Raw genomic sequence first — 16,039 nt, forward strand, 5'->3', positions numbered from 1 at the left:
CATACATCAGTGATAATAAAGCCAATTCTGAGTTACTACAAGAGATCTGTGAACTGTGCATGGTGTAGACCACAGGAGCACAATATGCAGCCTGTGGGATTGGTCTGCCTGGCCACCTGTGAACAGCAAACCATGGATTCCCACCAAGAAATAGATGGAACAAGTGCATTAAGCCTGATCCTTCTTGCCAAAGTCCTAGGCAGCACAGGACTTCCTGCTGGACAGTTTAGCCACATGTCTGTTTCTATATTCATGCTTACCAGCTAATAATGAGCCTCGAAAGCACGTGGAATTCAAAAGCAACATCTCACATTTTCAACAATTATTTTTTCTTGTTCTCCTCGTCTGGTATTTCAGATCTCTCAGAGCCTACATCAGCACAGAACAGACCTTTTCTTACTCCCTAGCCTTCACCATCCAGATGAAGCTAACACCACTGCTACTTGTAAAAGCAGTCTCTCTTACCTGCAATCTATCAAGTTTTTAAACAAATCTTTTCACCTCTTCCTCCTTTTTACTGCAACTTAAAACTTATTTTATCTGTACTTTCCTTCAGTTCTGGTGAAATTCATTGACCTAAAATGTTATCTGTGGTTTTTATCACCACAGATGCTGTCTGATCCGCTGAGCATTCCAGCATTTTGTTCCTATTTCACATTTCCAGCAGCATCGTCCTCTTTTTAAAAAAAAATCTTCATCTCTCCTTGAACTCTCTAAAAGATCTGTGCTTCATTATCGGTGGTCTTTCAACTACCAATATCTTTTAAGATGCTCCCTCATCAAGCTTTTAGTGTTTTTTTTAAAAAACACACACACAATTCTGCGTCTGTAGCTGTTTATCGATTTGGTGCCACATGAATCCAAGTTGTTGCCGACTGACGTTGCTTCACGCTGGACGCAGCCGATCCCGGAACCTTTGGAGAAGCTCTCACGGCCGGAGGGAAGGAGTTGTCGGAGCGACGAGAAAGCGGTGCTGGACAGGTAAGTATCTTGGGAGTTTCTGGGGGTTGCTGAGTGGTGTCTTGATGTTGGCCGAAGCCCAGTTCGGTTGTCTGCGGCCTGGCTCGGGGTTTCCTGGAAAGTCGGCCGGGTCCTAGGCGCGGACCGGCAACTTGTCCCGCACTTGCTTCGCTTCCGTGGTGGCAGTGGGGATACCCCGGGCCCGGTGTAACACCGAGGGTGGGTCGCCTTAATCCCGTATTCATCCACCAGAGTTTGTCAATACACGTCAGGTGAGAGAGGTCAATGTGCTCTCTGTTCCTATTACCCGTCTGGGGATGAGTCTCACATCCTTCTCAGCAACACCGAAGGGCCGGGCTGCTTTACGATCCCAAGTCGACACCCTTACGGCAATCTAAAACCTACTTTGGGTCTTGGCATGTTATGTAACGAGACAGTGAAGACCACCCAAATCTGTTTTATTTAAAGAGAGCCTGAGTAAGATTTTAAAGTTTGTAAGGCCATTTCAAGTGTGTGCTGGTAATATTTGCACTTAGGCATAGATAATTTAAAACGTGAGATCCATGGATTCTTGCAAGTAAGTTCTGTGGCCAAGTCAGGTGGAGGGAATTGTCAGACAACACATGACTGCTTTGAACAGTGAAACAGGCTTGGCTGTACTATTTGTGTTTGGCTGGAGCCATGTGATCTTTTTGCATTCGTGTGATGGTGAAAATTAGCCCATTACTCTAGTGAATATGTGTTTTAAACTTAAAACCTCGACACTTCTGACATGGAGACAAATGTGCTACTATTTGCTATTGCTGACCCCAAGAAACGGACTTTTTTGTTTGTATCGTGAAGGTATAGTTGATTGAGAATGGTGCACTGAATCATTGTGCCCATTAGATTTGTGTGCTTCTTGAAGATACCAGGAAGTTTTATTCAGTGATAGTTAGAGAAAAATAGCAAAATTACTTATTGGTGCATTTTATTTGTTAGTGTATGCATATAAATTCTCTTCAAGAAAATATATTTCCAGGAGAGAGAAGATGCACCTCAGTGGTGATAGAACAGGCCAGGGGAATTAATTGTTCTTGCAAGGAGGAGGTGTGAACATATTGTTCCAGTTTTATTTGTAATCCCAGCTTCAGTTTATTCTAAGTAACTAATGTTCCTCATCTCTGGAAATTGTTCTGCTTGTTGAAACAATGTTTAAGGACCACAATCTTGTCCTTTGGGAAGGCTTGCATGCCTCAATGACCCAGAGAGCTATGTTGGGGAGTCAGGGCCTTGTGCTTTGACTCTTCGTAGAGTAACCCATGTCAAACAGGTCAAAGGATAGAGGCCTGACTAAGAGTGGGTGCTCTGTCCTCCAAGTTCAGGGGTTCAGCTCAGGGCTAACTATGTACTCGATTAAGTAACGTACACAAAATGCTGGAGGAACTCAGCAGGCCAGGCAGCATCTAAGAAAAAAGTACAGTCGATGATTCGGGCTGAAATGTACTATTTTCCATAGATGCCGCCTGGCTTGCTGAGTTCCTCCAGCATTTTGTGTGTGATACTTGTTTAAGTATTGAGCTTGTTTTTCTCATTGTAGTAGAGATGTGGAAAGGTGGATTTGGTTCTTACTGACAGCAAGGTGTCTGTGCTCATTACGGTCTGACAGCCAGTCTGCACTCTCCTAGTGCCTCTGTTCCAGAGGCAATTGTTGGATGAAGCTGGCTCCAACCACAGAAGGGCCTTTGCTGAATAATTTATTTTAAATTAAGCTGCTGTACAGAAAGCTAATTGTAATGACATACGTATCCTGTGTATGTTGGCCTAGGACAATAAATCTGTTGAGTTTGTTTAGGAAAGCCAGAACAAGTCCTACCCGTGAAACTGCTGGAAAAACATTGACAGGTGCCTAAGGCCCGAGGCAAAGCTGTCAAAAGCTTTGATTACTTCTGTCATTCAGAAGCGTTCAAAAATTCAGAAGTTTCAAAAAAAAATCCAACATTTGAAAACATTTTGAATTGAAAATAAAGTTAAGCAACAACATTAAAAAAAAAACTGACCCTTGCCTCAACCCCCAAGGCCATTCAACCCCACTGAAACTAGTGGAGGGGAATTGTTTGTGCCCAAGTAACTGGAAATCGGTGAATGAATTCCCCAGTGGAAATAGTGTGGAAGTTGTAAGATGTTCTGGCATTTGCATGCGTGTACAGTAAATTCCACCCCCCCCCAACTTTCTGAGATTTACATAGGGAACTGTGAGTTTCAAGCAGAACAGTCAGCATTTCCCTGCAAATATTCATATTTTTGTATTGTTACCTATTAAGGTGTATACTGATATCATATACGTTTATTGCTTTGTGAACACAGTACCTTTGGTTGGAAACAGTGTTGTTTAAGTATATTAAAAAAACTAAGTGACGGCAGTAGGGGAATGAGAAACCTGTTGGAAGAGCTGCTGCTTACGGTAGTTAAGAAGCTGATCCATGCAAATTGTTGTTTGGTCTTATTTAGGAAAGTTATAGTGAAGTCTGTGATTTGCCTTAGTGCTTTGAAGGTGGAAATCTTCCAGCTCTGTGCAGAAACTGGATGAAGACAAGTATCACATAGCTGCTGTCGAAAACACCCAATTTCTATTTCATTTCAAGGCAAAATATCAGAAGGTATTGGTTCCCATGAAATTACCCCCGATGGGAATCAGTATTGTCACAAAAAGAGAGGGAAAAGTTGGTGGAGTGGGCTGGATCTCAGGTGCACACGTATATTTAGTAATACGTGCATTTGACGGTTTACTATTTGAAGTCATGGAGTTTAATATTTCTGCACAATAGTGTGACTACATGAGTGACAATTCTCATAGCAAGTGGAGTTTATTATCGTCAGACCTTAAGACATAGGAACAGGATTAGGCCATTTGGCCCATTGAGTCTGCTTCACCATTTCATCATGGCTGATCCATTTCCCTCTCAACCTCATTTCTTGCCTTCTCTCTGTAACCTTCCACGCCCTGACTAATCAATAGTCAACCACAGCTATGGTGAGGTACAGGTACAATGAAAAAAACTTGCTTCAGCTACATTGCAGGCACATAGACTCAGAAAACAGCATATATTACTAAATTAACGAGATTAAACTACACAGAAATTACACAAGTGTGAAGAAAAAAAGACTGGAAGATGACATTAGTGCATAAAAACCCCATGGTAATGCAAAGGGTATTTTGTAGTGTTCCCTTGCTGAGGTAAGATCAGGCCTGTTCAGGTAAATTCAAGAACCTGATGGTTGGAGGGAAGTAGTTGTTTGAACCTGGTGATGTAGGATGCCAGGCTTCTGTACCTGCCCTACTGTAGCCACAAGAAGAGAGCAGGAACTAGAAGGTGAGGATCCTTGAGATACCACTTTCTTGCGCCAGCACTTTCTTCAGATGCTGTTGAGGGCTGTGTCCAGAACTTCCTGCAACCTCTTGTGTTCCTGTGCTTTGGAGTTGCCATACCGGGTCAGAATGCAACTTTCAACAGTGCATTTGCAGCAGTTTGTTTAAGAATTCAATGACATGCCTAATCTCCCTAAGCTTCTAAGAAAGTAGAGGCGGATGGCGAACATTCTTTGTGATTGCATTTATGCACTGGCCCCAGGCCAGCTCATCTGAGATGATGCTGAAGGATTTGAAGTAGCTGTCTCCGATCCACCAAAGAGAACTGGCATGTGGTCTCTTGACTTCTGCTCTCTGTGTCAACAAGGAGTTCGTTGGTTTTGTTGACACTACTGTGGCACCTTTCTGTCTCACGCCTGTACTCTGACTCGTCATGACCCGTGACGATTTGAAATATGGCCTGTTATGGTGGTATCAAGCTGATGAACAGCAGCCTGTCATATGCATTTCTGTTATCCAGATGGTTCAGAACAGAGCAGAGAGTCAATGATACAGCGCCTGCTGTGGGCCTGTGGTGGAAATAGAGAAATTGAAGTGGATCTAGGTCCTTTCTCAGGTTAGAGATGATTTGCATCATAACTGATCTCTCAAAGCACTTCATTAGGGTGGATGTATGTGTTACCATACTCTCGTGTTTGAGGCAGGACTCTACACTCTTCTTGGATGCTAGTACTAAAGGTGTCTTTCAGAAATGGGTAAAAACCTCCGACCACAGAAGCTGGAGGTTAAAGATTTCCTTGTCTGCAGCACCCCGTTCGTCTGCCTAGGTCTTCAGCATTTGACCAGGTATACCATCCAGACTAGAGGCTTTGTGTGGGTTCATTGTCCTGAAGGATGCTCTGAAGCTGGCTCTGGTGATTGAGATCACAGGGTTGTCAGGGGTCCTGGGGCTCGGTTAGGTGTGCCATTATTCTCCCTTTCAAATGCATGCATTGAGCTTACCTGGAGGTGGTGCATATGCAGCCTGGTTTCACTTTGCAGGAAGTGATATCGTGCAAGCCCTGCTACAACTGTTGAACTTCTTTCTGTAGCTCTGGTTTTATCTGAAATTGTACTTTTGCACTTACGTTGGCTTTCCGATGTAGAACCTGTACAACTTGTATGACTCTGGATCTCCTGTCCTAAACACCACAGAGATAGCCTTCAGCAGGTTACCAATCTTGTGGTTTCCGCAGGGTTTCTGGTTGGGAAAAACTCAGAATGTTTTGTCGGTACAAGCTGATCCACACAGTTCTTTATAAAAGTCAGTGACGACTGTAGCATGCTCATTCAGGTCCACTAAGTTGACAAATCCTTGAATGTGGTCCAGTCCAACGCAACACAGACACAAACAACAGGAATTCTGCAGATGCTGGAAATTCAAGCAACACACATCAAAGTTGCTGGTGAACGCCCTTCCCGCTTCTCCCTCCTACCCAAGATCCACAAACCTGCCTGTCCTGGCAGACCTATTGTCTCAGCTTGCTCCTGCCTCACCGAACTCGTTTCTGCATACCTCAACACGGTTTTATCCCCCCTTGTTCAATCCCTTCCGACCTATGTTCGTGACACTTCTCACGCTCTTAAACTTTTTGATAATTTTAAGTTCCCTGGCCCCCACCGCTTTATTTTCACCATGGATGTCCAGTCCCTATATACTTCCATCCCCCATCAGGAAGGTCTCAAAGCTCTCCGCTTCTTTTTGCATTCCAGACCCAATCAGTTCCCCTCTCCCACCACTCTGCTCCGTCTAGTGGAATTAGTCCTTACTCTTAATAATTTCTCCTTTGGCTCCTCCCACTTCCTCCAAACTAAAGGTGTAGCTATGGGCACCTGTATGGGTCCTAGCTATGCCTGCCTTTTTGTTGGCTTTGTGGAAAAATCTATGTTCCGTGCCTAGTCTGGTATCTGTCCCCCACTTTTCCTTCGCTACATCGACGACTGCATTGGCGCTGCTTCCTGCACGCATGCAGAGCTCGTTGACTTTATTAACTTTGCCTCCAACTTTCACCCTGCCCTCAAGTTTACCTGGTCCATTTCCGACACCGCCCTCCCCTTTCTAGATCTTTCTGTCTCTGTCTCTGGAGACAGCTTATCCACTGATGGCTACTATAAGCCTACTGACTCTCACAGCTATCTGGACTATTCCTCTTCTCACCCTGTCTCTTGCAAAAATGCCATCCCCTTCTCGCAATTCCTCCGTCTCCACCGCATCTGCTCTCAGGATGAGGCTTTTCATTCTAGGACAAGGGAGATGTCCTTTTTTTAAAGAAAGGGGCTTCCCTTCCTCCACTATCAACTCTGCTCTCAAACGCATCTCCCCCATTTCACGCACATCTGCTCTCACTCCATCCTCCCGCCACCCCACTAGGAATAGGATTCCCCTGGTCCTCACCTACCACCCCACCAGCCTCCAGGTCCAACATATTATTCTCCGTAACTTCCGCCACCTCCAATGGGATCCCACCACTAAGCACATCTTTCCCTCCCCCCCCCCCGCTTTCCACAGGGATCGCTCCCTACGCGACTCCCTTGTCCATTCGTCTCCCCCATCCCTCCCCACTGATCTCCCTCCTGGCACTTATCCTTGTAAGCGGAACAAGTGCTACACATGCCCTTACACTTCCTCCCTTACTACCATTCAGGGCCCCAGACAGTCCTTCCAGGTGAGACGACACTTCACTTGTGAGTCGGCTGGGGTGATATACTGCGTCCGGTGCTCCCGATGTGGCCTTTTATATATTGGCGAGACCCGACGCAGACTGGGAGACCGCTTTGCTGAACACCTACGATCTGTCCGCCAGAGAAAGCAGGATCTCCCAGTGGCCACACATTTTAATTACACATCCCATTCCCATTCTGACATGTCTATCCACGGCCTCCTCTACTGTAAAGATGAAGCCACACTCAGGTTGGAGGAACAACACTTTATATTCCGTCTGGGTAGCCTCCAACCTGATGGCATGAACATCGACTTTTCTAACTTCCGCTAATGCCCCACCTCTCCCTCGTACCCCATCCATTATTTATTTATATACACACATTCTTTCTCTCTCTCTCCTTTTTCTCCCTCTGTCCCTCTGACTATACCCCTTGCCCATCCTCTGGTTCTCCCCCCCCCCCCGCCGTCTTTCTCCCCGGACCTCCTGTCCCATGATCCTCTCATATCCCCTTTGCCAATCACCTGTCCAGCTCTTGGCTCCATCCCTCCCCTCCTGGCTTCTCCTATCATTTTGGATCTCCCCCTCCCCCTGCCACTTTCAAATCTCTTACTAACTCTTCCTTCAGTTAGTCCTGACGAAGGGTCTCGGCCTGAAACGTCGACTGTACCTCTTCCTAGAGATGCTGCCTGGCCTGCTGCATTTACCAGCAACTTTGATGTGTGTTGCAACACAGACACAACTCAGGAACTCAGCTGGTCAGGCAGCATCTTTATCAGTAAATAAGCAGTTGATGTTTTGGGCCGAGACCTGGTAAGGAAGGGGGAGAGAAACAGAATGAGAAGGTGGGGAGGATGACAAGCTAGGTGTTAGGAGAAGCAAGGTAGGTGGGGGAGGGTGGATGAAGTAAGAAGCTGGGGGGTGATAAGTGGACAAGGGAAAGAGCTGGAGAACAACAAATCTGATAGGAGAATGTATCATTGGAGAAAGGGAAGGAGGAGGGGCAGCAAGGGGAGTTGACAGGCAGATGAGGAGAAGAGGTAAGAGGCCAAAGAGGGGAAACTAAGAAGAGGAAAACGAGTGGGAAAAATTACTGCAAGTTGGAGAAATTGATGTTCATGCCATCAGGTTGGAGGCTACTTAGATGGAATATGAGGTGTTGCTCCTCCAAACTGAGAGTGGCCTTGTCATGGCAGAAGAGGAGGCCATGGACCAACATGTTGGAGCAGGAATGGGGATAGGAATTGAAATAGTTGGCCACTTGGAAATTCCACTTTTTGTAGCTGGAGCTGTAGTGCTTGACAAAGTGGTTTCCCAGCAACACACATTAAAGTTGCTGGTGAACGCAGCAGGCCAAGCAGCATCTGTAGGAAGAGGTGCAGTCGACGTTTCAGGCTGAGACCCTTCGTCAGGTTTCCCAATCTACATTGGGTCTCACAAGTGTAGAGGAGACTGCACTGGGGGCACCATGGTCCAATCCACTGATGTGAAGGGTTCTTAGTACTTGCTGCTTTGCCTCGCTTGTCCGGCTGTTCGTTGTCCTCTCCACTGGTGCTTCGCTCTTCATTCTCTGTCTGTTCAAAGGTAAATGCACAGCTCGGTGGTTGGATTTACCAAGTGTGGATGGAACCAGTACATGTTCCTTTTGGTGGTATAGACCATAAGACCATAAAATATAGGAGCAGAAATAGGCCACTTGGCCCATTGAATCTGCTCTGCATTTCATTGTGTCTGACCCATTTCTCCTTTCAGCCCCAATTTCCTGTCTCTCTCTTCCCCCCCCCCCCCGCCCCGCCATATCCCTTCAAGAGTCTATCAACCTCTGCCTTAAATATACATGAAGGCTTGGCCTCCACAGCTGCCTGTGGCAATGAATTCCACAGATTCACCACTCTCTGGCTAAATAAATTCCTCCTCATCTCCGTTCTAAAAGCTCACCCCTGTATTCTGAGGCTGTGTCTTAGACTCTTCCACCATAGGAAACATCACTGTATCAAGGCCTTTCACCATTCGAAAGGTTTCAATGAGATCACCCCTCATTCTTCTGAATTTCAGTGAATAGGGGCCCAGAGCCATCAAACACTTTTCATATGACAAGCCATTTAATCTTGGAATTATTTTCGTGAACTTCCTTTGAAACCCTTCCAGTTCCAGCACATCCTTTCTAAGATAATATGTCTCGAACTGCCACAATACTCCAAGTGACGCCTCACCAGCGCTTTATAAAGTCTCAACATTACATCCTTGCTTTTATATTCTAGTCCTCTTGAATAATATCATTGCATTTGCCTTCTTCATTACAAACTCAACCTGCAAATTAACCTTCAGGGAATCCTGCACAAGAACTCCCATGTCCCTTTGCGCCTCAGACTTCTGTATTTTCTCTCCATTTAGAAAAAGTCAACCCTTTCATTTCTCCTATCAAAGTGCATGACCATACTCTTCCTGATACTGTTTTCCATCTGCCACTTCTTTGCCCATTCTCCTAATCTGTCTAAGTAGCCTCACTACTTCCTCAAAACTACCTGCCCCTCCACCTATCTTTGTATCGTCTGCAGACATTGCAACAAACCCATCAATTTCATCATCCAAATCATTGAGATATAACTTTAAAAGAATCAGTCCTACACAGACCCCTATGGAACACCACTAGTCACAGACAGCCAACCAGAAAAGGCTCCCTTTATTCCTACTCTTTGTCTCCAGCCAATCAGCCACTGCTTTACCCATGGTAGAATCTTTCTTGCAATACCATGGGCTCATAGCTTGTGCACCTTATCAAAGGCCTTCTGAAACTCTAGAAACACAACATCAACCGATTCTCCTTTGTCTATACTGCTGATTTCTTTTAGATTATGAAGACACGTAGTCCTCTTTTATCGTCATTTAGTAATGCATGCATTAAGAAATGACACATTATTTCCTCTTTAAAGATCATTACTGTGCCTCTACAATCACTTTTACTACCTCTTTTAGAACCCTGGGGTGTACACCATCTGGTCCAAGTGGCTTGCCTACCTTCAGACCTTAGAGTTTCCCAAGAATCTTCTCCATAGAAACAGGAACTTCACACACTTCATGGCCCCTGGAACTTCTACCATGCTGTTAGTGTCTTCCACAGTGAAGACTGATGTAAAATATTTATTCAGTTTGTCTGCCATTTCCTTGTCCCCCATTACTAGCTCTGCAGCATTGTTTTCCAGAGGCCAGATATTCACTCTTGCCTCTCTTTTACAATATGTACCTGAAGAAACTTTTGATAGCCTCTTTAATATTGTTGGCTAGCTAACTTTTGTATTTGATTTGTACTTCCTTCATGGCTTTTGTAGTTGTATTCTGTTAGTTTTTAAAATCTTACTAATTCTTTAACTTCCCACTAGTTTTTGCTTTATTGTATCCCCTCTCTTTGGCTTTTATGTTGGCTTTGACTTCTATTGTTAGTCGCGGCTGTGTCATCTTGCTTTTAGAATACAAATTCCTCTTTGGGATGGATATATCCTGTGCCTTCTGAATTACTTCCAGAAATTCCAGCTATTGGTGCTCTGCCGTCACTCCTGCCAGTGTCTTTTTCCAATCATTTCTGGTCAACTTCTCTTTCATGCCTCTGTAATTCCCTTTACTCCACTGTAATACTGATACATCTGACTTTAGCTTCTCCTTCTCAAATTTCAGGGTGAATTCGATCATGTTATGATCACCTACCCCAAAGGGTTCTTTTACCTTAACCTTTTTTTACTCAATTCCAAATCATTGCATAACACCCGATCCAGAATAGCTGATCCTCTCGTGGGCTCAACCATGAACTACTCTAAAAAACCATCTCATCGGCATTCTAGAAATTCCCCTTCTTGGAATCCAACATCAGCCTAATTTTCCCAAACTACCTGCGTATTGAAATCCCTCATGACTGTTGTAATATTGCCCTTCTGGCATGCATTTTTAATCTCCTGTTGTAATTTGTAGACCACATCCTTACTGTTTGGGGGTCTGTATACAATTTCCATCAGGGTCTTTTTACTCTTGCAGTTCCTTAGCTCTATCCATAATGATTCAGCGCCTTCAGACTCTATGTCACCCTTTCTAATGATTTGATTTCATTTTTTACCAACAGAGCAATGCCACCCCCCTCTGCCTTCTTGCCTGTCCTCTCGATGCAATGTGTATCCTTGGACATTAATCTCCCAGCTGTAATCTTCTTTCAGCCATGATACAGTGATGCCTACAACATCATACTTATTGATCTGGAACTGTGCTACAAGTTCATTTTCTTTATTTCATATAACAGTGCGCATTCAAGTATAGCGCTTTCAGTCCTGTATTTGTCCTTTCCAATTTTGTCTGTGTTTTCTGCTGCAGCTCATCCTGTTGACTGCAACTTTGCCCTATCATCAGCCTCTCCTTGCTGGGAGTCTCATTATATATTCCCTCTGTTTGTAAACCAACTACCTCATCATCAGCACTATCACTCTGGTTCCCATCCCCCTGCCAGATTAGTTTAAACCCGCCTAAACAACTGTAGCCAAGCTGCCAACAGGGATAGTGGACCCCCTCAGGTTCAGGTGTAACCCATCCCTTTTTTACAGATCGGTGCCTTCCCCAGTAGAAATCCCAATGATCCATAAAACTGTACCCCTGTCCCCTGCATCAGTTCCTCAGCCACACATTCACCTGCCAAATCATACTATTCTTGCCCTTCCTGGCATGCAGCACAGGCAGCAATCCAGAGATTACTACCCTGGAGGTCCTGTTTCTCATTTTTCTACCTAGCTCTCTAAAATCTCTCTTTTAAAACCTCATCTTGTCTACCCATGTCATTGGTGCCAATATGTACCAAGACTTCTGGCTGCTCACCCTCATCCTTGAGAATGCTATTGACCCAGTCTGAGACATCCTAATCCTGACATCAGGGAGGCAACATACCACCCTGGGTATGTAGCAGTGATCAAGCTTGTTTGATTTTTCTGATTTTGAAGGTGACATGTTGATGCTAATTAGGCAGAGACTTCTTCAAGCTAACTTGTGATGACAAGGAAAGCGTTGAGCTACTCTGTTCTGTGCACAACACACTGAATTCCCCAAGTGCTAGCTTCACATCAGTTTGAGTAGGGATGTAGACGGCAGTAAAAATGACGGTGGAGAATGCCCTTTGTTGGATCCACGTATCTATTTTCTTTCTGTCTGTGTTGTATTTTGTGTTGCTTGTTCATTATGGGTGATTTGTGGGTTCGCGTGGGTTGGAGCGTGGTAGAAGTGAATGAGTATAGTTACGTATTCACGCTTCGTCTAAGTTCAGTTTAGTTTGATTGGAGCCAGGAAGAAGGCAGGGTGTGATTTTTTTTCTTGACCGCTAAGATTGCTAACTACTGCTTACACTGCTTATTTCCTTATACAGGTGTCCCCCACTTTTCGAACGTTCGCTTTACGAAACCTCACTGTTACAAAAGACCTACATTAGTACCCTATTTTCGCTTTCAGAAGGTGTTTTTACTGTTACAAAAAAAAATTCAGCACGCGATAAAAAAATCAGCGCGCGATAAAAGGCAGTGCGCCCCGAGCAGCCGCTCTCCCCCAGATTCGGAATGGCATTGCTTTAACACGTGCCTGTGAGCAGCCATTTGCAAGATGAGTTCTATGGTATCGGAAAAGCCTGGAAGAGCTCGTAAGGGTGTTACACTTACGGTAAAACTAGACATAATTAAACGTTTTGATCGTGGTGAACGAAGTAAGGACAACGTGAGTTTGGCTTGTGGAAGCTGACGAACATGATGTTGAAGAGATTTTGGCATCCCATGACCAAGAACTGACAGATGAAGAGCTGATGCAATTGGAAGAAAAAAGGATAACAATTGAAACCGAATGAGTAATGATAAAGTACGACTTTAATTTTGAAAGGGTACGTCGGTTTAGGGGATATTTGCAGGATGGTTTGAGTCCTTATTAAAGAACTGTATGATAGAAAAATGCGCGAGGCTCAGCCGTCAAGCAAGCCTTCCACATCAGCCACAGCAGACGATGAACCTCGACCTTCGACATCAAGGCAGGCAGAAATAGAAGAAGATGAGCTGCCTGCCCTGATGGAAACAGATGACGAGATGACACCCCAGTGTCCCACCACCCCAACACCAAGGCCACAGACAGATATTGTACCAATTCGCGGAGAATGCAAAGGTAGCCGGGAGGCACACAGCACGTCTTTAAGAAAAAAGCCGAAATAAACATGCTAATTAATTAGGTGCCGCCTGTAATTGTCGGCCCAGATCAGAGACGATGCAATCGGAAATCGGCACTGATCTGGGCCGACAATTACAGGCGGCACCTAATTAATTAGCATGTTTGTTTTGGCTTTTTTCTTAAAGATGTGCTGTGTACCTCCCGGCTACCGCTGGACCCCTGTGTTCTTCGCGGCAATGTATCGGTCAGCGGCCTGGAGGGTGGGGACCACTGCACCACCCAACCTGCGACAACTCAGTCTAACACAACATCATCAGTGTGCTCGGCAAGCTATCTTCCCGATTCCTGTAAGTGATACTACACTGTACATACATTATTCCTACTTTGTATAGGCTGTGTATTTTTACGTGTTATTTGGTATGATTTGGCAGCTTCATAGCTTAAAGGTTACTGGAGAGCGCTTGTGCGTGTTTTTGCCAACAGCGCTTGTGTGAGATTTTCTGCCGACGGCGCTTGCGTGCGATTTTCGCTACGGAGAACAGTGCAGTAATGATTGTGGAAAAGTATTTCTACTTTATATAGGCTGTGTATTTATCATATCATTCCTGCTTTTACTATGTGTTATTGTTATTTTAGGTTTTATGTGTTGTTTGGCATGATTTGGTAGGTTATTTTTGGGTCTGGGAACTCTCACAAAATTTTCCCATATAAATAAATGGTAATTGCTTCTTTGCTTTACGACATTTCGGCTTACGAACCGTTTCATAGGAATGCTCTACCTTCAGATGGCGGGGGAAACCTGTATCAAGATGGTTACAAGATTGTTTGTCCTTGCTGTTTTCTTAAAGGATCAAACACACTCTTTTGAACTTTGGAACTTTATTTTTTGGAGTGTGTCATACAGTGTCAACCCCTCTTCTTAGTCTCTGAGCAATTTTGGTTTGTTTTCAAGCAACTGCTACACCCTCAGTATGTAGAACGGCAGGCACTTAACTGCCAGGAGTTGCAAATCAGGTCAGCAGGAATGGGATTGAACCACGTCATCCGTGAACCATGACAAATTTACCATGGATTTTCATCTTTTCCTTTCATTGATGCCACCGTCCAGTCCATGTAGTTGAAGGAAAAGCCCTTTGTCTGGAGTACTGTGTCAGGGGAGTTGGAGATGAGCAGACTTGATGGGCCAAATAGCCTAATTCTGCTTCTACTACTTATGTCTCTGTGTAACAGAGATGCACAAAGTTCAAAGTAAATTTATTATCAGAGTGCATGTATGTCACTATATACAGCCCCGAGGTGCAGGAAATACAGGGTTGTAGTTATGGGTGATTTCAACTTCCCTCATATTGACTGGCACCTCCTGACTGCAAAGGGGATAGATGGGGCTGAATTTGTCAGGTTTGTTCAAGAAGGATTCCTGACACAGTCTGTGGACCAGCCGACGAGAGGAGAGGCCATACTGGATCTAGTTCTGGGTAATGAACCTGGTCAGGTGGCAGACCTCTTGGTGGGGGAGCATTTTGGTGAGAATGACTACAACTCCCTTAGCTTCAGCATAGCTATGGAAAAGGATAAAAACAGACAAAATGGGAAAGTGCTTAACTGGGGAAGGGCTAACTATGAAGGGAGGAGGCAGGAACTGCCGAGAGTAAATGGGAAACAGATGTTCAAGGGTGAAAGCACAGAAATAATGTGGAGGAAGTTTAGGGACCACTTGGGCTGGGTTCAGGATAGGTTTGTCCCACTGAGACAAGGAAAAAATGGTAGGAAAAGGGAACCGTGGCTGACGAGACACGTGAGGCAACTCGTCAAGAGGAATGAGGAAGCATATGTTAGATATAAGAAGCAGGAAGCAGGAAGGGCTCATGAGAAATATAAGGTAGCCAGGAAGGAGCTTAAGAAATGACTTAGGAGAGTTTGAAGGAGGTATGAGAAGGCCTTGGCATGTAGGATTAAGAAGAACCCCAAGGCGTTCTATGCATATGTGAAGAACAGAAGGATGACAAGAATGAAGGCGGGGCCGCTAAAGGATAAAGAAGGCAACATGTGCCTGGAGGTGGAGGAGGTTGGGGAGGTCCTAAATGAATACTTTGCTTCAGTATTCACAAGTGAAAAGGACCTTGATCAGGGTGAGTTCGAAATAGAGCAGGCCTGAGTGCTAGACAATTTGAAGATTAAGGAAGAAGAAGTGTTGGATCTTCTTAAAAACATCAAAATTGACAAGTCCCCAGGGCTGGACGTGATATAACCCAGGTTGCTGTGGGAAGTGAGAGAAGAGATCGCTGGAGCAGTAGCTACGATCTTTGAATCCTCTTTGGCTGCAGGGCAGGTGCTGGAGGTTTGGAGAATGGCAAATGTATTTCCCTTGTTTAAAAAAGGTAATAGGGAGAGCCCTGGGAACTATAGATCGGTGAGTCTTACGTCGGTGGTCTGCAAACTATTGGAAAGGATTCTTAAGAATAGGATCTACGAGCACTTGGAGAAATACAGTCTACTCGAGTATAGTCAACATGGCTTTGTGAAGAGAAGGTTGTGCCTCACGAGCCTAACTGAATTTTTTGAAGAGGTAACTAAAGAAATTGATGAGGGTAGGGTGGTAGATGTGGTCTACATGGATTTTAGCATGGCATTTGACAAGGTCCCCCATGAGGGATTCATCCAGAAAGTCATGAGGCATGGGATCAGTGGAACCTTGGCTGTTTGGATTAAAAAATTGGCTTAAAAGAAGAAAGCAGAGGGTAGTAGTGGAAGGAAAGTATTCTGCCTGGAGGTCGGTGACTAGTGGAGTGCCGCAAGGATCTGTTCTGGGACCCCTGCTCTTTGTGATTTTTATAAACGACCTGGATGAAGAGGCGGAAGG

At 44.8% G+C, this 16,039-nt stretch overlaps 1 protein-coding gene across 1 annotated transcript in view; it reads left to right on the forward strand.

Annotated features, from left to right (window-relative positions):
• The first annotated feature begins 830 nt into the window (after positions 1 to 830).
• The window catches only part of psme3ip1 (proteasome activator subunit 3 interacting protein 1), a 163,011-nt gene continuing 147,802 nt past the window's right edge, over positions 831 to 16,039 (forward strand). Inside the window, exon 1 of the mRNA XM_063066740.1 lies at positions 831 to 981. The gene's annotated coding sequence lies outside the window, so the exon portion shown is untranslated. The remainder of the gene's footprint in view (positions 982 to 16,039) is intronic.

This window comes from Mobula hypostoma, chromosome 14 (genome assembly GCF_963921235.1).
Source record: "Mobula hypostoma chromosome 14, sMobHyp1.1, whole genome shotgun sequence".
NCBI classification, from domain to species: Eukaryota; Metazoa; Chordata; class Chondrichthyes; order Myliobatiformes; family Myliobatidae; genus Mobula; species Mobula hypostoma.